Source organism: Anomaloglossus baeobatrachus, chromosome 3 (genome assembly GCF_048569485.1).
Source record: "Anomaloglossus baeobatrachus isolate aAnoBae1 chromosome 3, aAnoBae1.hap1, whole genome shotgun sequence".
NCBI lineage: Eukaryota > Metazoa > Chordata > Amphibia > Anura > Aromobatidae > Anomaloglossus > Anomaloglossus baeobatrachus.
The window spans coordinates 497174245-497198897 of NC_134355.1; the positions used below are offsets into that span (position 1 = coordinate 497174245).

The 24653-nt window shown below is 43.3% G+C and overlaps 1 protein-coding gene across 1 annotated transcript in view; it reads left to right on the plus strand.

Annotated features, from left to right (window-relative positions):
- The first annotated feature begins 12208 nt into the window (after positions 1 to 12208).
- The window catches only part of SI (sucrase-isomaltase), a 439774-nt gene continuing 427329 nt past the window's right edge, over positions 12209 to 24653 (plus strand). Inside the window, exon 1 of the mRNA XM_075340661.1 lies at positions 12209 to 12275. The gene's annotated coding sequence lies outside the window, so the exon portion shown is untranslated. The remainder of the gene's footprint in view (positions 12276 to 24653) is intronic.

Here is a 24653-nt window from a genome sequence, read left to right on the forward strand (position 1 = left end):
TGGATGCGGTACTTGAAGTGGCTGAGAGGGCACTTGTTGGACCACTTGAGATCCATTCAAGCATTTTCCTTTTTTGCCCATCATCTACCTTTGTTCCTCTTGTTCGTGTCCGTAAAAAAGGGAGCACATCGGATTGTCCACAATAAGTAGTAGACATCTTACTTTTGCTAGTAGATGGTCTATCTTCAGCAGATGATAATGGAGCTTTGCCACCTTCCCCACTGACAAAACATTTTTTGCCTTTTCCACCACGCCTCTTCCCCTTTCCACCAGCATCTGTCATTTTGCCACTCATGTTGATTGCGACAAGATTGTGGACTGAAAATGTGGTAGTAAAAATTGAGAGGTGGTGAAGATTGCAGTGGTGGTCTAGCTTTATTAACAGCAGAATAATAAAGAATAAATATCCCTGACAATGTAACTTAGTTATAATTCGTTGGAGTGTGCAACGCAGGCAGACGTGCTGCAAATGTCTTGGCACTAGTGGGACTATAGCAAAGTCCAATAGCCACGTATAGGATGCCACTAGGTACACTGAGTGTTTTCTAGTATAATGGCTTCGTTATAATTAGTTGGAGTGTGCAACGCAGGCAGATGTGCTCTGCAAATGTCTTGGCACTAGTGGGACTATAGCAAAGTCCAATAGCCACGTATAGGATGCCACTAGGTACACTGAGTGTTTGCTAGTATAATGGCTTCGTTATAATTAGTTGGAGTGTGCAACGCAGGCAGATGCGCTCTGCAAATGTCTTGGCACTAGTGGGACTATAGCAAAGTCCAATAGCCACGTATAGGATGCCACTAGGTACACTGTGTGTTTGCTAGTATAATGGCTGAGTTTAAAAAACTTGGAGTGTGCAATGCAGGCAGATGTGCTCTGCTAATGTCTTTGCACTAGTGGGACTATAGCAAAGTCCAATAGCCACGTATAGGATGCCACTAGGTACACTGAGTGTTTGCTAGTATAATGGCTTCGTTATAATTAGTTGGAGTGTGCAACGCAGGCAGATGCGCTCTGCAAATGTCTTGGCACTAGTGGGACTATAGCAAAGTCTAATAGCCACGTATAGGATGCCACTAGGTACACTGAGTGTTTGCTAGTATAATGGCTTCGTTATAATTTGTTGGAGTGTGCAACGCAGGCAGATGCGCTCTGCAAATGTCTTGGCACTAGTGGGACTATAGCAAAGTCCAATAGCCACGTATAGGATGCCACTAGGTACACTGAGTGTTTGCTAGTATAATGGCTTCGTTATAATTAGTTGTAGTGTGCAACGCAGGCAGATGCGCTCTGCAAATGTCTTGGCACTAGTGGGACTATAGCAAAGTCCAATAGCCACGTATAGGATGCCACTAGGTACACTGAGTGTTTGCTAGTATAATGGCTTCGTTATAATTTGTTGGAGTGTGCAACGCAGGCAGATGCGCTCTGGAAATGTCTTGGCACTAGTGGGACTATAGCAAAGTCCAATAGCCACGTATAGGATGCCACTAGGTACACTGAGTGTTTGCTAGTAAAATTGCTTAGTTTAAAAAACTTGGAGTGTGCAATGCAGGCAGATGTGCTCTGCAAATGTCTTGGCCCTAGTGGGACTATAGCAAAGTCCAATAGCCACGTATAGGATGCCACTAGGTACACTGAGTGTGTGCTAGTATAATGGCTTCGTTATAATTAGTTGGAGTGTGCAACGCAGGCAGATGCGCTCTGCAAATGTCTTGGCACTAGTGGGACTATAGCAAAGTCCAATAGCCACGTATAGGATGCCACTAGGTACACTGAGTGTTTGCTAGTATAATGGCTTCGTTATAATTTGTTGGAGTGTGCAACGCAGGCAGATGCGCTCTGCAAATGTCTTGGCACTAGTGGGACTATAGCAAAGTCCAATAGCCACGTATAGGATGCCACTAGGTACACTGAGTGTTTGCTAGTATAATGGCTGAGTTTAAAAAACTTGGAGTGTGCAATGCAGGCAGATGTGCTCGGCTAATGTCTTTGCACTAGTGGGACTATAGCAAAGTCCAATAGCCACGTATAGGATGCCACTAGGTACACTGAGTGTTTGCTAGTAAAATTGCTTAGTTTAAAAAACTTGGAGTGTGCAATGCAGGCAGATGTGCTCTGCAAATGTCTTGGCCCTAGTGGGACTATAGCAAAGTCCAATAGCCACGTATAGGATGCCACTAGGTACACTGAGTGTGTGCTAGTATAATGGCTTCGTTATAATTAGTTGGAGTGTGCAACGCAGGCAGATGCGCTCTGCAAATGTCTTGGCACTAGTGGGACTATAGCAAAGTCCAATAGCCACGTATAGGATGCCACTAGGTACACTGAGTGTTTGCTAGTATAATGGCTTCGTTATAATTTGTTGTAGTGTGCAACGCAGGCAGATGCGCTCTGCAAATGTCTTGGCACTAGTGGGACTATAGCAAAGTCCAAAAGCCACGTATAGGATGCCACTAGGTACACTGAGTGTGTGCTAGTATAATGGCTTCGTTATAATTAGTTGGAGTGTGCAACGCAGGCAGATGCGCTCTGCAAATGTCTTGGCACTAGTGGGACTATAGCAAAGTCCAATAGCCACGTATAGGATGCCACTAGGTACACTGAGTGTTTGCTAGTATAATGGCTTCGTTATAATTAGTTGTAGTGTGCAACGCAGGCAGATGCGCTCTGCAAATGTCTTGGCACTAGTGGGACTATAGCAAAGTCCAATAGCCACGTATAGGATGCCACTAGGTACACTGAGTGTTTGCTAGTATAATGGCTTCGTTATAATTTGTTGTAGTGTGCAACGCAGGCAGATGCGCTCTGCAAATGTCTTGGCACTAGTGGGACTATAGCAAAGTCCAATAGCCACGTATAGGATGCCACTAGGTACACTGAGTGTGTGCTAGTATAATGGCTTCGTTATAATTAGTTGGAGTGTGCAACGCAGGCAGATGCGCTCTGCAAATGTCTTGGCACTAGTGGGACTATAGCAAAGTCCAATAGCCACGTATAGGATGCCACTAGGTACACTGAGTGTTTGCTAGTAAAATTGCTTAGTTTAAAAAACTTGGAGTGTGCAATGCAGGCAGATGTGCTCTGCAAATGTCTTGGCCCTAGTGGGACTATAGCAAAGACCAATAGCCACGTATAGGATGCCACTAGGTACACTGAGTGTGTGCTAGTATAATGGCTTCGTTATAATTAGTTGGAGTGTGCAACGCAGGCAGATGCGCTCTGCAAATGTCTTGGCACTAGTGGGACTATAGCAAAGTCCAATAGCCACGTATAGGATGCCACTAGGTACACTGAGTGTTTGCTAGTAAAATTGCTTAGTTTAAAAAACTTGGAGTGTGCAATGTAGGCAGATGTGCTCTGCAAATGTCTTGGCCCTAGTGGGACTATAGCAAAGTCCAATAGCCACGTATAGGATGCCACTAGGTACACTGAGTGTGTGCTAGTATAATGGCTTCGTTATAATTAGTTGGAGTGTGCAACGCAGGCAGATGCGCTCTGCAAATGTCTTGGCACTAGTGGGACTATAGCAAAGTCCAATAGCCACGTATAGGATGCCACTAGGTACACTGAGTGTTTGCTAGTATAATGGCTTCGTTATAATTAGTTGGAGTGTGCAACGCAGGCAGATGCGCTCTGCAAATGTCTTGGCACTAGTGGGACTATAGCAAAGTCCAATAGCCACGTATAGGATGCCACTAGGTACACTGAGTGTGTGCTAGTATAATGGCTTCGTTATAATTAGTTGGAGTGTGCAACGCAGGCAGATGCGCTCTGCAAATGTCTTGGCACTAGTGGGACTATAGCAAAGTCCAATAGCCACGTATAGGATGCCACTAGGTACACTGAGTGTTTGCTAGTATAATGGCTTCGTTATAATTAGTTGGAGTGTGCAACGCAGGCAGATGCGCTCTGCAAATGTCTTGGCACTAGTGGGACTATAGCAAAGTCCAATAGCCACGTATCGGATGCCACTAGGTACACTGTGTGTTTGCTAGTATAATGGCTGAGTTTAAAAAACTTGGAGTGTGCAATGCAGGCAGATGTGCTCTGCTAATGTCTTTGCACTAGTGGGACTATAGCAAAGTCCAATAGCCACGTATAGGATGCCACTAGGTACACTGAGTGTTTGCTAGTAAAATTGCTTAGTTTAAAAAACTTGGAGTGTGCAATGCAGGCAGATGTGCTCTGCAAATGTCTTGGCCCTAGTGGGACTATAGCAAAGTCCAATAGCCACGTATAGGATGCCACTAGGTACACTGAGTGTGTGCTAGTATAATGGCTTCGTTATAATTAGTTGGAGTGTGCAACGCAGGCAGATGCGCTCTGCAAATGTCTTGGCACTAGTGGGACTATAGCAAAGTCCAATAGCCACGTATAGGATGCCACTAGGTACACTGAGTGTTTGCTAGTATAATGGCTTCGTTATAATTTGTTGGAGTGTGCAACGCAGGCAGATGCGCTCTGCAAATGTCTTGGCACTAGTGGGACTATAGCAAAGTCCAATAGCCACGTATAGGATGCCACTAGGTACACTGAGTGTTTGCTAGTATAATGGCTGAGTTTAAAAAACTTGGAGTGTGCAATGCAGGCAGATGTGCTCTGCTAATGTCTTTGCACTAGTGGGACTATAGCAAAGTCCAATAGCCACGTATAGGATGCCACTAGGTACACTGAGTGTTTGCTAGTAAAATTGCTTAGTTTAAAAAACTTGGAGTGTGCAATGCAGGCAGATGTGCTCTGCAAATGTCTTGGCCCTAGTGGGACTATAGCAAAGTCCAATAGCCACGTATAGGATGCCACTAGGTACACTGAGTGTGTGCTAGTATAATGGCTTCGTTATAATTAGTTGGAGTGTGCAACGCAGGCAGATGCGCTCTGCAAATGTCTTGGCACTAGTGGGACTATAGCAAAGTCCAATAGCCACGTATAGGATGCCACTAGGTACACTGAGTGTTTGCTAGTATAATGGCTTCGTTATAATTTGTTGTAGTGTGCAACGCAGGCAGATGCGCTCTGCAAATGTCTTGGCACTAGTGGGACTATAGCAAAGTCCAATAGCCACGTATAGGATGCCACTAGGTACACTGAGTGTGTGCTAGTATAATGGCTTCGTTATAAATAGTTGGAGTGTGCAACGCAGGCAGATGCGCTCTGCAAATGTCTTGGCACTAGTGGGACTATAGCAAAGTCCAATAGCCACGTATAGGATGCCACTAGGTACACTGAGTGTTTGCTAGTATAATGGCTTCGTTATAATTAGTTGTAGTGTGCAACGCAGGCAGATGCGCTCTGCAAATGTCTTGGCACTAGTGGGACTATAGCAAAGTCCAATAGCCACGTATAGGATGCCACTAGGTACACTGAGTGTTTGCTAGTATAATGGCTTCGTTATAATTTGTTGGAGTGTGCAACGCAGGCAGATGCGCTCTGCAAATGTCTTGGCACTAGTGGGACTATAGCAAAGTCCAATAGCCACGTATAGGATGCCACTAGGTACACTGAGTGTTTGCTAGTATAATGGCTGAGTTTAAAAAACTTGGAGTGTGCAATGCAGGCAGATGTGCTCTGCTAATGTCTTTGCACTAGTGGGACTATAGCAAAGTCCAATAGCCACGTATAGGATGCCACTAGGTACACTGAGTGTTTGCTAGTAAAATTGCTTAGTTTAAAAAACTTGGAGTGTGCAATGCAGGCAGATGTGCTCTGCAAATGTCTTGGCCCTAGTGGGACTATAGCAAAGTCCAATAGCCACGTATAGGATGCCACTAGGTACACTGAGTGTGTGCTAGTATAATGGCTTCGTTATAATTAGTTGGAGTGTGCAACGCAGGCAGATGCGCTCTGCAAATGTCTTGGCACTAGTGGGACTATAGCAAAGTCCAATAGCCACGTATAGGATGCCACTAGGTACACTGAGTGTTTGCTAGTATAATGGCTTCGTTATAATTTGTTGGAGTGTGCAACGCAGGCAGATGCGCTCTGCAAATGTCTTGGCACTAGTGGGACTATAGCAAAGTCCAATAGCCACGTATAGGATGCCACTAGGTACACTGAGTGTTTGCTAGTATAATGGCTGAGTTTAAAAAACTTGGAGTGTGCAATGCAGGCAGATGTGCTCTGCTAATGTCTTTGCACTAGTGGGACTATAGCAAAGTCCAATAGCCACGTATAGGATGCCACTAGGTACACTGAGTGTTTGCTAGTAAAATTGCTTAGTTTAAAAAACTTGGAGTGTGCAATGCAGGCAGATGTGCTCTGCAAATGTCTTGGCCCTAGTGGGACTATAGCAAAGTCCAATAGCCACGTATAGGATGCCACTAGGTACACTGAGTGTGTGCTAGTATAATGGCTTCGTTATAATTAGTTGGAGTGTGCAACGCAGGCAGATGCGCTCTGCAAATGTCTTGGCACTAGTGGGACTATAGCAAAGTCCAATAGCCACGTATAGGATGCCACTAGGTACACTGAGTGTTTGCTAGTATAATGGCTTAGTTAGAATGAGTTGGAGTGTGCAGAGGACAAGAGGGTACAGTGGCAGGATTGTGGGGTCTGGGTAGAGGAATGGAAGCCTGCCTTTCTATTCCCTCCTAATGGTGAAATGCAGGGAGGAAATCCCTGACCTGGGCTACACAGACGCTGTTGCTGTTTGCAGGACCTGTCACCTATGGCTCTCTGACCCTGCCGGTACGAGCCCTTAAAAGGACTGCTAGAATGTGCTCTCCCTAAGCTGTCTAACGCTGTGTATGCAGCGCATACAGCTGTATCGGCGATAGGACAAAGGACGGAACTGCGACAGTGATGTCTGACACCAAAGACTCAGAAGGCAGATAATGGCGATCGTGAAGAAAATGTCCGGTTTTATAATGCAGGGACATGTGACATGCAGATCCTATCACACATGCCGTTGCTTCTCTGCCTCAAAGTCCACTTAGGTGTGTGTGTGTCTGTGATTGGCTGACATGCTGGCCAGCCCCACAAGACGCGCGCGCTTAGGGAAGGAAGACAAGAAAAAAAAAAAAAAAAAAGGCGATCGCCATTATAGAAACAGCAGTGATCTGAAGGCGCTGTTCACGCACACTATACACTGAAATGTGATAATAGTTTGATTCACAGAGTGACTTACACTATTACAGCAGAAACCAAGCTAAGATTTAGCTGTTTTTTGGCTGCTAGAACCGTTCTCGAACGTTTCTAGAACTATCGAGCTTTTGCAAAAAGCTCGAGTTCTAGTTCGATCTAGAACATGCCCCAAAATCACTCGAGCCTAGAACTGGAGAACCACGAACCACGAACCGCGCTCAACTCTACATATAACACTTTGTCATTCACCATTTGGAGTGTCCGCGTCACGGACTAGGCGCATGCGCGGTAAGGTATTTTGCGATGGGCTGTCCTATTTGGGTGAGGGGGCGGACTGCCAGGCGCAGATGCGTCTCGCTCTTACATCACGAATGTGGTGTTAAGAGCGCGCTGGATATGAATTGACGTCACTTCCTGTGGGACGCTGTGCGTTCCACTGATGCGCTCCACCGCATAGAACGGAAGCGATGGGCGCAGTCATGGAAGTGACGTCAGACGCCGACAGGAGAGCGGCGACTACTTAAAAAGTGCTCTGACTGGGCAGCGGTGTACAGCTAATAAGATGTATACTGTCACCGTCTGATAAGTCATTGTAATCTCTTTGTTTCTTCTATATAGGGAGAGATCTATTGGGGGCCACTGTATATATATATAAAAAAAAGAACCCCTGTTTATTCTCCCCATGTTCTCATTTTTTCTAGATTAACCCAGTAAGAGGTCGTCTCCTCATTAACTCCCCTGATGAATGATATATAGGAAACGCGTCGGGAGAAGGGAGAAGGAGATTCTAGGAGAGGATAGTTTGTCCCTTCTTAAGGGGTCCAAGACCTGTGTGGTGAGGGTCTGTTTTGGAAACGCCGAATATGAAGACTAACTGAACATATTTGGGAGACAAGACACCAGCAATTGGGTGAGATTGTTCCCTATCAGACACAACCAGGTTAACAACTTGGCTATTTGAATCCCTGGTTAACGCTGATTTGTTTAACCGAATGTGAAGCATATTAGTCACACACCTGTGGGTATCATGGTCACCTTAGTGATTAACGCCACTGTTGATTTGTGAATGGGATCCAAGTGAGCGTCCGCATTAATAATCTTGACCATATCGGTTAAATTTGTTTATTTTGCCAGCACCAATTATATGTAGGTGTCATTGCGTGTTTACAGGGTATGCCAGTCCCCCGAGTTGTATGGAGGATCTTGCAACCTATTGAATTTTATGCATAGGCAAGGTGATCCTTCCCTATTTTTAGAGGAATTATTAAAAGTTATATTATTGTCCATCCATACACGAAAGTCTTTTTCAGTGACTGTTTTATCCAGTGTTGTACAATTAAGTATATAATTATGCATTTTAGTTCCTTTATCCAAGTGCATGACCTTATGGTAACAATGTTTTGAACTTTTGACTTTCAGGATCCATATTTCCCCATCAACTACAGCTTCTAATTTGAGAACTTCATTTTATAGACAATCATCTTAACTATCTCACACATAAATTTGACCTGCAAGTACTTGGTATATAATTAGTTATGCAGATTGTTTTTGTGATTTTTTTTTTATTCCTGTATATATGATGCGGTTCTCAACGACGAGCTATGTATGGAATGAAATGGTGAAATGAAATGAAATGAAATGGTGGAATGGTGGAAGGGGATGAGGGTAAAGCCAACCTGCTGAATGATTTTTTTTCTACGGTTTTTATACAAGAAAATGCCATGGCAGATGACATGACCAGTGATACCATAAATTCACCCTTGAATATTACCTGCTTAACCCAACAGGAAGTACGCCGCCGCCTTGAAATCACTAAGGTTGAAAAATCTCCGGGCCCGGATGGCATACACCCCAGAGTACTACAGGAATTGAGTTCTGTGATAGATAGACCATTATTTTTAATCTTCTCAGATTCCTTAATAACAGGGTCGGTACCGCAGGACTGGCGCATAGCAAATGTGGTGCCAATATTCAAAAAGGGGACAAAAACTGAGCCGGGAAATTATAGGCCGGTAAGTTTAACCTCTACGGTTGGTAAAATCCTTGAGGGTTTCTTGAGAGATGCTATACTGGAGTATCTCAAGAAAAATAACCTTATGACAGAGTATCAACATGGGTTTATAAGGGATCGATCCTGTCAAACTAATTTGATCAGCTTCTATGAAGAGGTAAGTTCAAGTCTGGACCAGGGAAATGCAGTGGATGTTGTGTATATGGACTTTTCAAAAGCTTTTGATACGGTGCCACACAAAAGGTTGGTACATAAAATGAGAATAATGGGGATAGGGGAAAATATGTGTAACTGGGTTAAAAACTGGCTAAGTGATAGGAAACAAAGGGTGGTTATTAATGGTACGTACTCGGACTGCAGCATAAATTGACATTCTGAGGCTCGGGAAGCAGCAGCACAGGTCAGTTTATGCTGCGGAGAAAAGAAGCACAGTGGGCATGGGATTTCTAAAAATCCTTCTACTCTGCTTCTACTGCACAACGCAGCATTATGGACGCAGGGAAAACACTCTGCGCCAAAAATGCTGCAAACCCGGATTGTGGGCACATAGCCTAAAAAGCTACAATGGATGAATGGGCAGATGTCAAACATATATACAACCTCCCACCCCCTGCATATTCTAAGCTGGAGCACTTTAGTGCCTTTCATGTTGCACTAAAGGGTGCCTAGCCTTGTATTTAGCCCAAAAAAAAAAAATAAAATAAACAAATTTGGAGGGCTCCTCAAGCTGTTTTTTTTTTATTTATAAATAAATAATTTAAAAAACAAACAAACATGGGGTCAAACCAATTAGATCACCAGCCAAGGTGAAGCTGACAGCTGGGGTCTGGTATTCTCAGGGTGGGAAGAGCCACGGTTATTGGATTCTTCCCAGCCTAAAAATAGCAGGCCCCAGCCGCCCCAGAAGTGTCGAATCTATTAGATGCGCCAATCCAGGCGCTTCGCCCCAACTCATCCCATTGCCCTGGTGTGGTGGCAAATGGGGTAATAAATGGGGTTGATACCAGCTGTAATGTCACCTGTCATCAAGCCCAGCAGTTAGTGATGTCACGGCATCTATTTGATACCCGACATAACTAATTGACATTAATAAAAGAAAAAACTACAACAAAAAAAATATTTGAAAAACACTCCCCAAAATATTCCCTTTTTCACAAATTTATTGAATTTAAAAACAAAAATCGGGTCCGCTGTAATCCATTTTGGAGGTCCCACGACGATTCTGGACCTTCTAGAATATGGGGGCATGTTCAAGGAACGTATATCCCATTTTCTAGGAGTGCAGACCCTCCATGTGAGGAAAGTGGGTGCAAAGAATCTGCACCCACACTCCCCGGGTAACAGCAGCAGAGTGCGAACAGCCAGCCAGCGTTTCTGAAAGCAGGAAGCTGAGCTAATAGCAGCTCTCTGCGCATGCGAGCAGCGTGCATTGTGAAGGAGGAGGGGGCCGCGGGGGATCAGCGCTGCACTAGGTACGGGGGTAACCGGGGGACACCAGGGGGTATAGAGGGTGACTTTGCAGGGCCTGGGGAGAAGTTTTCTGTCTCATGTGTCATGGCACATGTGACAAAAATCAGAGGAAGAGCTCTGCTGTGCGCGCGGCCATCTTGGATTTTAGGGAGGTGGTTGGAGGTCGGGGTGGGCACTGTGGCGACACCGGGGAGACCAGAGGGGACCGAGTAGGAGATTTATCTCCCATCTAACATGTCTGATCATGCCAGGTGGGAGATAAATCATTTATTACCGGCACTGTTATTTACTATAACGTTGTATACCGATGATCACGTGACTGGGGACCAGAAAAACCATCCCGAATCATGATCTCCAGGGTCTCAGCGATCCCGGTAGCTGAAGCCCTGGAAATTTTGCAACGCTGGGGGGCACTATTTACCTTTTTCTGACTGCCGTTTTAAAATGGCAGATCAGAATAAGTACCCTTTTTTCCGCCGTTTTAATACATAAGGCGCTTATAATGGGGTTAAACCTCTATTCAGCCATAGTGGTTTCCTCCTATTTATAACTTGCTTATTCAAATTGACTATAGTGTATGTTATGGACAGGTCCTATTCAGGATGCTTATAAGTGTCCCTTTTGCTTTGTGTACTTTATTTCTCAGGACATTGCCCCACTTTAGGGCACCAAGTTAGTCTCTTATACTTTTTAAATTTGTCTTCCTGAAATGTATTGTCCTTGTACCCCTCTTTTAGATATCTTATTAAAGAATACATGAAAATTATTTTGTGATCCCTAGTACCCAAATGACCCCCAACCCGTATATTTGATATGCAGTCTGGCCTTTTGGTTGATATTAGGTCTAGTAGTGCCCCCCTTCTAGTTGGGTTCTGAACCAGTTGTAAAATGTAATTGGCTCTCATTGTTGTCATAAACCTGTTTCCTTTTTGCTAGACCTGCAGGCTTCTGCTCCCCAATTTATATCAGGGTATTTGATGTCCCCCATGAGAAGACTTCTCCCTTATTCCATGCCTTATTTATTTACTTTAGGAGGATATTTTTTGTTTATGAGATCAAATGTGTGTTCTTAAAAGCAAATCATTAAATGAATGCACTTTTTTACAGTTTCTAAAGTATATACTCTAGTATCACTCCTTTTTACATGAATAATCACAGTTTTCTTCTTTACTGAGCTTCAATTTCTGCCTAGTAATAAAAAATGTGGGATTTGAGTGCAGTAGGCATATTAGTAGGCCAGTAAATAGTCTGAAAAAATTACAATAGAAAAATTAATGACAGTAAAATTGTCTGTCATGCAGATTTAAGGGTAAATTATTTGTAAATTTAAAGTTACTAGTAAGTGGAGACCAAACGACTGAATCCCCAAAATGTATAAAAAAGAGTAAAAAAACAAAATCAATTTAAAAAATATTTAAACATCTTATTACACTGAGATTTTCCCTTTAAAATTCCAATTAGGTAACTTGTTTACTTCTTTAGAGTGAAAGATTATTAACTAACAGGCTTTATCTATGACAACATTTTTCCATGTTAATGATTTTTCACATTCATTTTACAGATATATTATCACTAACTGATTATCTAGCACATTTGGTTGCAAAGAATCAGCAAATAGCCTCCGGAGTATAAAAACACATCTCTTCAAGTTTAAAGTTCTCTTCCTTTGGTTGAGCAACTGAAGAGGAAGGGAAATCACAGCCTGACACAGTAAGGATCGTGGCCATTATTATACAAAGCTAAATGTATATAAAAATACATAAATCTAAAAGTATATAAAAATATAGTACTATTTATTCTCGTCAGAAAAAAAAACAATCTAACCAAATTACGAGTTAGGGTGTTTAGATTTTGCATTTGATGTTATTCATTACTTAAACAAAAGTTAATTACAAATCATATTTAAACTAACTGTATAATAGTCAATCTTGTCACGTTATAATATGATTACATTGTTTAATTAAGTCTTAATTAGTGTATGTTCATAGGTCCCTTATTTTGTTTCTGACACTAACTCTAGTGTGAGTGCTGATTGTTTTGTTATATATGAACTTTTACTTTTTTCAGGATGATTTGTATGAGACGTCCAAATATTGAATGTTGGGTGTTCGATTAAAGTGGTTTTCCCAAGAACAACGTGCATTTTAAAGTTGATTTTAATCAATAGATATTAGAATATTAATGATTTATACAATTGTATATAGTTTAAAAAAAATGGCCTTGTGCTGAGATAATCTTATATAAGTGTCCCTGCTATGTGCTTTGTTATGGCCGTGTCTGACCATACAGGGACATAGCCTGATCGTAATACATCTCTTGGGATGTGGAAGAAGTAATAAAGTATAGAAACATTACAGTATAGGTTCACTAATTATTCTATGAGGCAAAATATTTTTTTAAAACAGACAGAAAAATGGTTTGCTAAGGTGATGTGGTATGATCAGACCATGTCCCTGTACAGTTATACACAACCAATACACAGTATATAACAGGGACATATAAGATTATCTCACCACAAGGACATTTCTTTTTAAAACACATCCAATTGTATAAGTTATTATTATTTTAAGATCTATTAATTAAAATCAAGTTTGAAATTAACTTTGTGGGGAAAACCCCTTTAATCGGCTTAATTGTTGATATGCATAAGAACGATGTATAACTATAGCATCGAAATTTAGTTGTTCAGAAAATAGAAAATGCAGTAAATCCATTAAAGGGGACCTGACAGCTGATACAAGCTGCCCGATCCATGTATCAGAAACTGGCTGTATGAACTGGGCCAGGAATGTTTGTCTCAGAAATGTGGTTTAAGAAAAAAGCATGCTATCAAAGCCGGCCATGGATCAATGAACATGGGTGACTAGTTGAAAAGGCTGGTCCCGAGGGGCCTCTCTGAACATACTTTTTTTAATGACATGTCTCTCCCTGCATGTGTGTATGGGTGAAGATCTGTCTGCCGTTGGCAGTCACCCGTGTGGCTTGGTACCCAGCCGGTTTTACAGTAGTTTTTATGTGAAAGCAATCATACTTAGAAGCCGTCTCAGATGCATGCCACCTGTGGATCGGACAACATCTATCAGCTTTCCAGTTTAATTTAGTGATTCATTTTTAAACTCTAGAAATGATCTGTCAAAAGGACATCAACAGAATTAACGCCATTGGTTAAACTGGACTTCATTTGGTTTTTTGGATTGCATTACTTTTTTTTTTGACAAATTCTATGATACATATTTGCATTTTCAGGAAGCAAAATGTTTGAGACCATATTATTTTCCACATTTGGTTCTTGACAAGTACTTTATCTAAAGTAGAGAAGATAAATTAAAGCAATTTAAGTCAAAAATATAAATAGCATTAAAGATATGGCTTTGCCATGCATTGATACAAAACACTTAAGTTTCTAGTGACTTGCCAGATGGGATGTAATATGGAATATGTTAGACTTTTGAAACAAATTAAAAGATTTTCCTCCAAGGTTCACATTGGAAGATTGTACTTTGCTAAATTTTGTTGTGTCAAAATTTAGATGCAAAAAAGAAATCCAACTAAGAGGTGGTTTCCCGCCTGGTACGAGGTGTTTTGGTGCTACAGGCCAATTAGCAGATAGCAACGCCTACCAAAGATCTAGGTTGTCTTCTGGCTGACTTAAAGTAAATGTGCCAGAATTTTTTTTTTATTTTTATAAATAATAGTTAGGCAATAATTTATTTTTAGCATAAAGTTTACAGTTTTAATATTTATTATTTTGGGGGCAGCCACTGGGAACTGTCATTTTTATTTGCTTGTTTGTATGTATCTGAGCATTGCACACATCAAAAATGGCAGCCACAGGCCATAGATGTTCAGCACATTTTTCCATATTGTGATTGCCCCAGCTGTGAAATATACATGCCATATGAGCAATCCAGTCCCCAGTTGTGGGGGAACCAGGTGTCATTTTATTGCATCGACAAAATAGATTTGCATCCGGCATCCGCAAACAAAAATCACACCTTTATTGAATCAGTTTAAAACATGATAAAATCAAGTATAGACAGTATAGACAGACCAGTCTGCGCATTTTGGGTAAAGCCCTTAGTCTTGACTTGGGTCATTTTGTTGCAGCCCAGCAATATGTGCTAAGCTACAATTTCACTTTGTCACCACTTACTGCTACTTGCAATGTTCAGTGGTTAACAATGATCAGAGGTCCCATCTCCAGAGCACTGCAGTGCTGGTCAGCACAGGTCAGCCAGCGTAGCATTCTAACTGGAAGAAGTTACCTCTGCATTCCTGCTTTTAGTGGTCAGAGAAAGACTGGGGCAGAAACGTCTTCCAGTAAAGAGAATATGTCTGTAGCCTGGTAATAGAAATACATACCTAGTTGTGGTGCTTTGCAGATACAACATCAAACTCTCTTTCAGACATTCATGCATTTTGGATATCCAAATGAAGCTTTACACTGATTTAGTAGAGCTCAGTCAGGGTTCAGAGAAACATCTGAAGGGTTCAAAGGAATAGAGTAAAAAAATAAAATTCAAATCAACTGCCCTCTATTGCATGAATCTCTTTTTTTGTTGTGACTCAGGGCAATCCCCTATTTACACGAGCACATCTAACCTCTCCTAACCGAGTGCAGACCAACTTTTTTGATTCTGTATATTCATGACAGATGTATGGAATCTGTGGAATGGCAACTGAACTGGCTTATAGCGACAATGATCAGAGACAAACCAATGGTGTCAAGCCTCAGTTTTGAGTAGAAAGGAGTGATTAAAAGAAAAGATCTCTGCAGGGAGGCTCCGAGAGGACAGGCTGACAATAGAAATCAAAAGAATGGCTGAATAGAGAAATTGAGGTGATCAGAGGGTAGATTAATGGAATCTAGATGACTGAGAGACCAGTAAGGAGAAAACGGACAATCATGATTATCATGTATCCTGCTGGAATAAGTGATGAAGCACTGATGCCAATACTGTTAACAAAGTTGCATTTAATGCGGCCCACTGCCAGACTGGCCTATCTAGCATTTGCCAGATTTGCTTGATGGCCAATCTGGTCCTGATTGTAGAAATTATACAGTAGCTTTGCTAGTATTGAAATGCGTAAGTGTTCTAACATTCCTATAATACACTTTTCATAGCTTTAATGGAGTAAGAAGCCCATCAAATAGTATCCATCCCCCATCAGTAAATTCTTCCATAGTACTGTGTGTAGGGAGTACTATGGAACCCCAGCACACAGCAAGATAGTCCCACAACTTCTGCACACAGTATAATGGAGTCTACAATATCGTATTGTGTACTATGGCCATAATAGCCCACATAATTTATGATAATACAAACATGGTATGTTGCCTGAACAACCTTCCAAACAGTATGCTTGCCACCACACTGTATAATGGTCCCCAATCAGTATGTTGGCCTCCCACACACTAATGTCCTCCATAACCCGCAACATATTATTTTGGCCCTACACAATAAAATGCCCTCCACAGTCTACCACACACAATGATGCCCACACAATTGATGCCATAAAATTATAAAGGCCCTTACAATACTTTACACACAATGATGACTAGCCACACTTATTATTGGCCCCCACAGTCTGCCTGACAGAGTGTAATGGCAGTTTAGGCCCCTCACAGAATATGATGACCCCTACACAGTATGATGATCCCTAAAGCCCCCCACACTATGATGGCCCCTGCATCTTGTATCCTTTAGTATGATCCCTTCACAATATGAAGCTCTCAGTCACCACCACACATTAACTTCCACCACAGTATGAAGGCTTTCATATAGTTTGAAAGCCTCACAGCCTCACACATAGAGATGAGCGAACCGGTCGTGGTTCGGCTCGAGTTCGGTTCGTTGAACGGAGGTCCCGTTCGAGTTCGGTTCGTCGAACGTTCGACGAACCAAACTCGAACCTATAGGATATAATGGGAGGCAATCACAAACACATAAAAATGCATGATAAATGTACACAAACAGTTAATAAACATTGCCATAACACTTACCGGTCCCCGCGATCCCTCCTGCACTCTGTCTCCTGCCGCTATTCCATCCGATGATCGCTGAATCCTCCCGGTGACCAGCTCTGCCAGCAGTGATGCAGGACCTATCGTGACGTCAAAATAGCCATGTGACCAGTCACATGGCTATTATCTCATTGGCTACAGACTGGTCACATGACTATGACGCGTCATGTAGGACCTACGAGTGCATCTCTCCGGTACACGGTGCACATTTGTGTATCGCCGTGTACCGGCGACATGCTCTAGCACATGGTCGACTCCCCATTCCGTTAGGGACCGGCTGACACAGCCGGTCATTAACGGAGATCACCGTTGCCATAGCAATGCAGTTAGCAGTGACGTCACCGCTAACCGCGGCTCCGGGAGCACCGTTGCTATGGTAACGCGTCTGTCAGCGTTACCGCTGACAGCCAGCAGCACTGGTCACTCACGGAGTGAAGGCTGCATGGGGAGCAGCAGCGTCTTCCCCCATGCAGCAGTGATGGAGCAGAGCTGCATTTGTTGAACGAGAAAGACAGAAGACCATGGATCGTGGAGGGCTGACAGGGGGTAATAAAGATGGAGTCTCTAATGTGTCTGTGTATTTATTTCTATTAAAGTATTTTTTCTCTGTGTGGTGTTTTTTTTTAACCCTTTATTGGAGATTCTTAATGGCCGGGTCAAACGTGCCTGACATTAAGAATCTCTGGCTTAATACTGGCTAGTAAAACAAAGCCAGTATTAACTCATGATTACCCAACAAGCCACCCGGCTCTAGGGCTGTTGGAAGAGTTGGATACAGCGCCAGATGATGGCACTTCTATGAGAGCGCCATTTTCTGGGGCGGCTGCGGACTGCAATTCGCAGCAGAGGCGCCCAGAAACCTCGGGCTAACCTGTGCTGCGGATTCCAATCCCCAGCTGCCTAGTTGTACCTGGCTGGACACAAAAATGGGGCGAAGCCCACGTCATTTGTTTTTTAATTATTTCATGAAATAAGTGAAATAATTAAAAAAAACGGGCTTCCCTATATTTTTGGTTCCCAGCCGGGTACAAATAGGCAACTGGGGGTTGGAGGCAGCCCGTGGCTGCCTGCTGTACCTGGCTAGCATACAAAAATATGGCGAAGCCCACATCATTTTTTTGGTGGGCAAAAAACTTCTGCATACAGTCCTGGATGGATATACCAAGTAGTCTACAGACAATTGTTAGCGCTTCACCCCAATAACCATTAAATCTGCAGCTAGGTTTGTAGGCAAAAAATCCCCTTTAATTTGCCTGGAATCAGAAATGAATTTTAATTGAGATTTTCTAAAATAAAAAATCCCCAATAAACCAGCGCTGATAAGAGGTTTTTTTATTAATATTTTATACTTTTTATTGCTATCCTTGTTTTAGACAAATTTATTCAAAACAATTCACACAATAGAATAAGGAAAAAGAAAGAAGAATAAACCAAATATGGTAGAAATAAAAATAAAAGTAAAAATAAAGAATAAGTAATTGATAGTGCAGCAAGCAGATACCAGGTGTCTGGTTGCAGTACCCCGGCCGGTAGTAGAACAATTATTAAATCTAGTATAGTATATTAAGTGATGCTTCAAGGCATATGATATTTAATGCCAATTGCAACTATCACTGCAATATGATTTTTCAGATACCTGGAGAGTTTTTTTCAATCCATAAGCAAAAAGGTTTTTAATAGAGGCTTAAATTATAAGCAGCAATTTCAGCGTTCCAAGTGCCTTTAAATGATTTTGAAGAAACTGCACTTCAGGATTGTAGTGAGGATGAGGTGCCCCAGCTCATCAAGTATTCAAATAGGAGTTTACCTCATCCTCACTAGAATCCTGAAGTGCAGTTTCTTCAAATTCATTTAAAGGCACTTGGAATGCTGAAACTGCTGCCTGAACTTGATTGCAGGTAAACTCCTATTGGAACACTTGATGAGCTGGGGCACCTCATCCTCACTACAATCCTGAAGTGCAGTTTCTTCAAATTCATTTAAGGGCACTTGGAACGCTGAAATTTCTGCCTGAACTTGACTATTTGTACCCGGCTGGGAACCAAAAATAAAGGGAAGCCCTTTTTTTATTATTTCATGGATTTCATGAAATAATTAGAATACAAATGATGTAGGCTTCGCCCCATTTTTGTGTCCAGCCAGGTACAACTAGGCAGCTGGGGATTGGAATCCGCAGCACAGGTTGGCCTGAGCTTTCTGGGCCCCACTGCTGCGAATTGCAGTCTGCAGCCGCCTCAGAAAATGGCACTTTTCATAGAAGCGCCATCTTCTGGCGCTGTATCCAACTCTTCCAGCACCTGCCTGCTATACCTGGCTAGCATACAAAAATATGGCGAAGATCACGTCCTTTTTTTGTAGTTTTTTGGCAAAAAAAATAAAAAATGCTTCCCTGGAATTTACATTGCCAGTGAAGGTAACACCAAGCAGTGGGGGTTAGCAGCCAATAGCTGCTTGGATTACCCTTAGTTAGCAATACAAAAAATGCAGCGGGAGCCCATATATATTTTTTTTAATTATTTATTTAAATAACTAAAAACAAAATGGGCTTCCCTGTATTTTGATTGCTGGACATCACAGTGCTGTAAAAATAAATCTTTAAAAAAAATGACGTAGCGCTCCGTGGTATTTTTGATTCTCAGGGCAGATAAAGCAGAGAGCTATGGGTTGCCACCCCCATCTGCCTGCCGTTACCTTGGTTGGCAATCAAAATACAAGGAAGCCCATTCATTTTTTCTATTTAAAAAATAGTTTAAAAATATGACGTTGGGTCCCCCCATTTTTGATAGCCAGCTAGGGTAAAGCAGACGGCTGTAGCCTGAAAACCACAGCTGGCAGCTTTACCGTGGTTGGGGATCCAATGTGGAGGTCCCCCCAGGCTCTTTTTTTATAATTATTTTATAAATATTAATAAGTACACAAAAAAAGTAGGGTCCCCCCCAAATTGGATCACCAGCCAAGGTAAAGCGGACAGCTGTGGTCTGGTATTCTCAGGGTGGGAAGGTCCATAGTTATTGGGCCTTCACAGCCTAAAAATAGCAGGCCGCAGGCACCCCAGACGTGGCGTATCCACTAGATGTGCCAATCCTGGCGCTTCACCCCAGCTCATCCCGTGCCCTGGTGCAGTGGCAAACGGGGTAATAAATCGGGTTGATACTAGCTGTAAGGTCACCTGACATCAAGCCCAGCAGTTTGTGATGTCATGGCATCTATTAGATACCCAACATCATAAACTGTCAGTACAAACAAAAAAAAATCGACAAAAGAAATTTATTTGAAAAAACAGTCCCCAAAACATTTCCTCTTTCACCAATTTCTTGTAAGAAAAAAAATAAAGGGGTCCCACGACGACTCTGGACCGTCTAGAATATGGGGGGGGAGACACTCAGGGAACGTATCCCCCATTTTCTAGGAGTGCAGACCCTTCATTCGAGGAGTGTGTGGGTGCAATGAATCTGCACTCACTCTCCCCGAGTCCACAGCAGCAGAGTCCATGTCGTAATGGTTGCTACCAAAGCTGCAATATCCTGCTCATGAGGTAAGGGCATGCCTAATCAGGAGAACTATTCTACATTTCCAAATATTGGTATTTGCTGATATTATTGCTATTCCACCTACTATATATTGGGGATAGGATCTTGGAGATGGAATACCCCTTTAAGTCCAGTTATCCAGCTGAATGAATACTTAACAACAGAGCTCGCTATTTAGATGTGTTTTCTTGTGGCGTATAACGGACTCTCATCTTTGGTAGTCGTTCAGCAGGGAAACTATAAAAGCAAATCCCTCCATTTGGAAATGTAGTATATAGCTCTCCTGATCAATTATGTTCCTTACCTCATGAGCAGGGCATTGCAGTAATAATAATAATTTATTCATTTATATAGCGTTATTAATTCCATAGCGCTGTATGTCTTTGGAGTGTGGGAGGAAACCGGAGTACCCAGAGCAAACCCACGCAAACACAGGGAGAACATACAAACTCCTTGCAGATGGTGTCCTTGGTGAGAATTGAACCCAGGACCTCAGCGCTGCAAGACTGCAGTGCTAACCACTGAGCCACCGTGCCACCCATTTAGCTTACAGATGCATAACCACCACTCACTGTGTCTGAACACATGAAGCTGAGCTGACAGCCGCTCTGTGCATGCGGCAGCGTCTATTGTGAAGGAGAGGGCCGTGGGGGGATCAACGCTGCACAGGTACCGTGGGACACCGGGGAACACCGGTGGGGTTATAGGGGGTGACCTGGCAGGGCCTGGGGAGGAGTTTTCTGTTGCATGTGTCATGGCACATGGGACAGAAATCAGAGGAGTAGGGTGAATGCGGCCGGCGCGCTGCTGTGCGTGCGGCCATCTTGGATTTCTGGGAGGGCATCAGGGGGGGCACTTTGGCGACACCGGGGGACCGGAGGGGACCGGGGAGGTGATTTATCATGTTTGTTCATGCCAGATGGGAGATAAATAATTTTTTACCGGTGCTGTCATTTACTGTAACGTGATCATTGGTGTACGGTGTATAACTGTGATCACGTGAGCGGGGACCGGAAAAACCGTCCTGAATCATGATCTCCAGGGTCTCAGCCAGCCCTGAAACCCCAGAGATTTTCTGACGCTAGGGGGCGTTATTCACTTATTTCTGCCTGCTGTTTATAAAAGGCAGATCAGAATAAGGCTACATTAACACGACCGATCCATTTTTGCGGTCTGCAAAAAACAGTCCATTTTTTTTCACGGGTGCATCCATGTGGCATCCGTTTCCGTTCCATAGACGGTCCATATGTCATCTGTTTGTCATCCTTGTGCCTTCCATTTTTTTTGTGTACTGCAAAAAAACTGAAGGAGGGTAAATGCATAAATTTACCCAGGATCCATAGCTTCATCCTACATGAGGCGGTCACATGTTCACTCCGGTGCCATTTTCTACTGCTTTTCACAGCGTAGAGCGCTCTGGTGATATTCTTGTGCTTGTGCACTTCATATCAGTCTTTTCTGTCATTATAATGGCAGAAAGACACATAATGTCCCACTCTCCTGCATTTTGTAATTTTGCACCCTTTGGTGCCTTTCATGTGGCACTAAGGGGGGCTTAGCTTTGTATTTAGCCAAAAAAATGAAAGAAAAAAATGACGTAGAGTGCCCCCTATTTTTGTAGCCAGCTAGGGTAAAGCAGACGGCTGCAGCCTGCAGACCAAGCTGGCAACCTCACCTTGGCTGGTAATCAAAAACTGAGGGCACCTCACGCTGTTATTTTAAATTAAATAAATAATTTTTAAAAAAAAACACGTAGGGGTCCCCCCAAAATTGGATCACCAGCCAAGGCAAAGCAGACAGCTGGGTCCATGGTTATTGGACTCTCCCCAGCCTAAAAATAGCAGGCCGCAGCCGCCCCAGAAGTGGCGCATCCATTAGATGTGCCAATCCTGGTGCTTCGCCCCAGCTCATCCCGCGTGCTGGTGCGGTGGCAAACGGGGTAATATATGGGGTTAATACCAGATGTCTAATGTCACCTGGCATCAAGCCCTGGGGTTGGTGAGGTCAGGTGTCTATCAGATACCCGACATCACCAACCCAGTCAGTAATAAAAAAATAGACGACAAACACATTTTTATTTGAAAAAATACTCCCCAATACATTCCCTCTTTAACCAATTTATTAGAAAGAAAAGCAAATCCAGGTCTGGTGTAATCCAAGGGGTTGCCATGACGATCCACACTGTCCCAGTCAATGAAGAGCAGGATGTTCCCCATTGGCTGGGAGAGCAGTGCAGTGACCTGAGCTAACATCAATGGGTCAGCACAGGTCACTGCAGGGGATGACAAGTGCTGCTGTCAGCGAGGTACATTACCTGCGCTGATCTCCTGCACTGCTGACAGCACCTGTCACTGAGTTCAATGACCTTCACAGCCAAGTATCACGAGAGGCCCGTGACGTCACCGCTAGTCAGTCTCGGGTCGGAAGCGAGAGAAGGTGATGTGACAAGCGGTGGCCAAGGAGGACAGTGACAGCGCTGAGGCCGGGACTTCATCACCGCAGGTAAGCCGAGCGGGACCATGTGTGCAGAGTGCCAGGAGCACGTCAGTGTCGTGGACTGCATGGCTGGGGACGTGTTTGTGTGTGTGTGTGTATGTATGTGTACATGCCGCGTGCAGGAGGGGGCGGAGCGAGCTGAGCGGCGAAGTGTGGGCTTTCTGCACGTAACTAGGATAAACATCGGGTTACTAACCAAAGCGCTTTGCTTGGATACCCGATGGTTATCTTGGTTACCAGCTTCTGGCAGGCTGCCAGCGATGGCTCCTGCACACTGTAGCTGTAAAAAGCCCTGCTTTTTGCTGCTAGAACTGTTGTCGAACGTATCTAGAACTATCGAGCTTTAGCAAAAAGCTCGAGTTCTAGTTCTATCTAGAACAGCCCCCAAAATCACTCGAGCCGCGAACTGGAGAACCTCAAACCGCGAACCGCCTTCAACTCTACTCACACAGACATTAATGTCTCCATCCACACCACCCATAAAATGATGGCCCCCACAGAGTATGATAACCTCACTCTGCACACATCATGATTTCACTGGAGCCCCAAAAACAATTGGATAGCATCCACAACCCTCCACAACAATGTGCCAAATGTATTATATTTATTCACCTTTATCCTTGGTGTAAAAAATTGGCTCAGATAGGTGCAATTAGACAAGTAGATTATTGGCAATGAGTGTTTCTAAGAATGGATATTTCATCTAAGCAGACTGCCAATCAATTTATTAATGAGCAAACACCCATTCATGAGGTGAAATTTTGTTGAAAAGGAACCAACCACGAGGATTTTGTTATATAAAAGAGAGGCAGTGCTATACTGGCACTAGGATGCTGTATCCAAGCATACCTTTTTTTGTTGAAAGATGAGATGCTTGGTTTCTGAAATAACATTAATCAAGGTTGCAGAAATGTTTGCATCGGGGGTAGGCCTTTGTGGGTTGATTTGTCGGCACATATTCCTCCTCCTACATCTTGTATTGCTTGCCAACTTTTCTTTGTCTAAATATTGCACCATGCCGCCATTGTTGTTGTTAGCAGCAAGTGCACATTACCACAGTAATTATGTCTTCATTAGAATAGATCTGGAGTCTGCGTACCACAATCTCTGATGCCATTTTATTGAAAACACTGTGGAGAAAACTATAGCCCCGTCCCACACAGCGAGATAGCTAGTGAGATCGCTGAAACACCACAAGTTTTGTGACGTATCAGCGACCTCGCCAGCGATATCGCTGTGTGTGACAAGCAGCAGTGAGCGGGCCCCTGATGCGAGGTCGCTGATCGTGACAAAATGATCAGAACCATTTTTTGCTCATTGGTCTCCTGCTGTGCAGCACGCATTGGCGTGTTTCATGGCGGGAGACCAACGAGCGCCAGTTCTGAGTCTGCAGGAAGCCGTCGTTACACGGGTCGCTGGTGGCTGCTGGCTTGTTGCTGGTCGCTGTGGAGATCTGTCTGATTGACAGCTCAACAGCGACCATGTAGCAATGTGCCAGCGATCCCTGCCAGGTCGGATCGCTGGTGGGATCGCTGGTATGTCACTATGTGTAACGGGGCCTTATGAGTGGCAAGGACATGTGTGCAGATGTATAAAAAGAAACTTTGCACGCGCCAATGCCATTCATAATCTTCTTAAAAGTGTCATTAATAAAATAGTGCTCGAGATTGCGTTATGCACGTGTGCAGACTTCAGCGCCATTTTAATAAAGATATAATTATGATGGCTTAAAGCAATATTTAAATAAAGAAAAGGGGGCACGCAATGCAAGATGTAGGAGGAGGAATATACACTGAGGACCCAATACAAAAAGGCCCACACCGCTGAGCACAAGTCAGTCAAAGTGCAGTGCATTTCTGCAACTTTGATTAAAGGTATTTCAGCAACCAAGCATCCGATCTTTCTACAAAAGATATGCCTGGATCTAGCATCCTAGTACAGTATGGCACTGCCTTTACTTCATATAGCAAAATCCTGGTGGTTGGTTCTCTTTAAGCTTGCTTAAAAAAATTGTTCTTAGCAACACATAAACCAGGT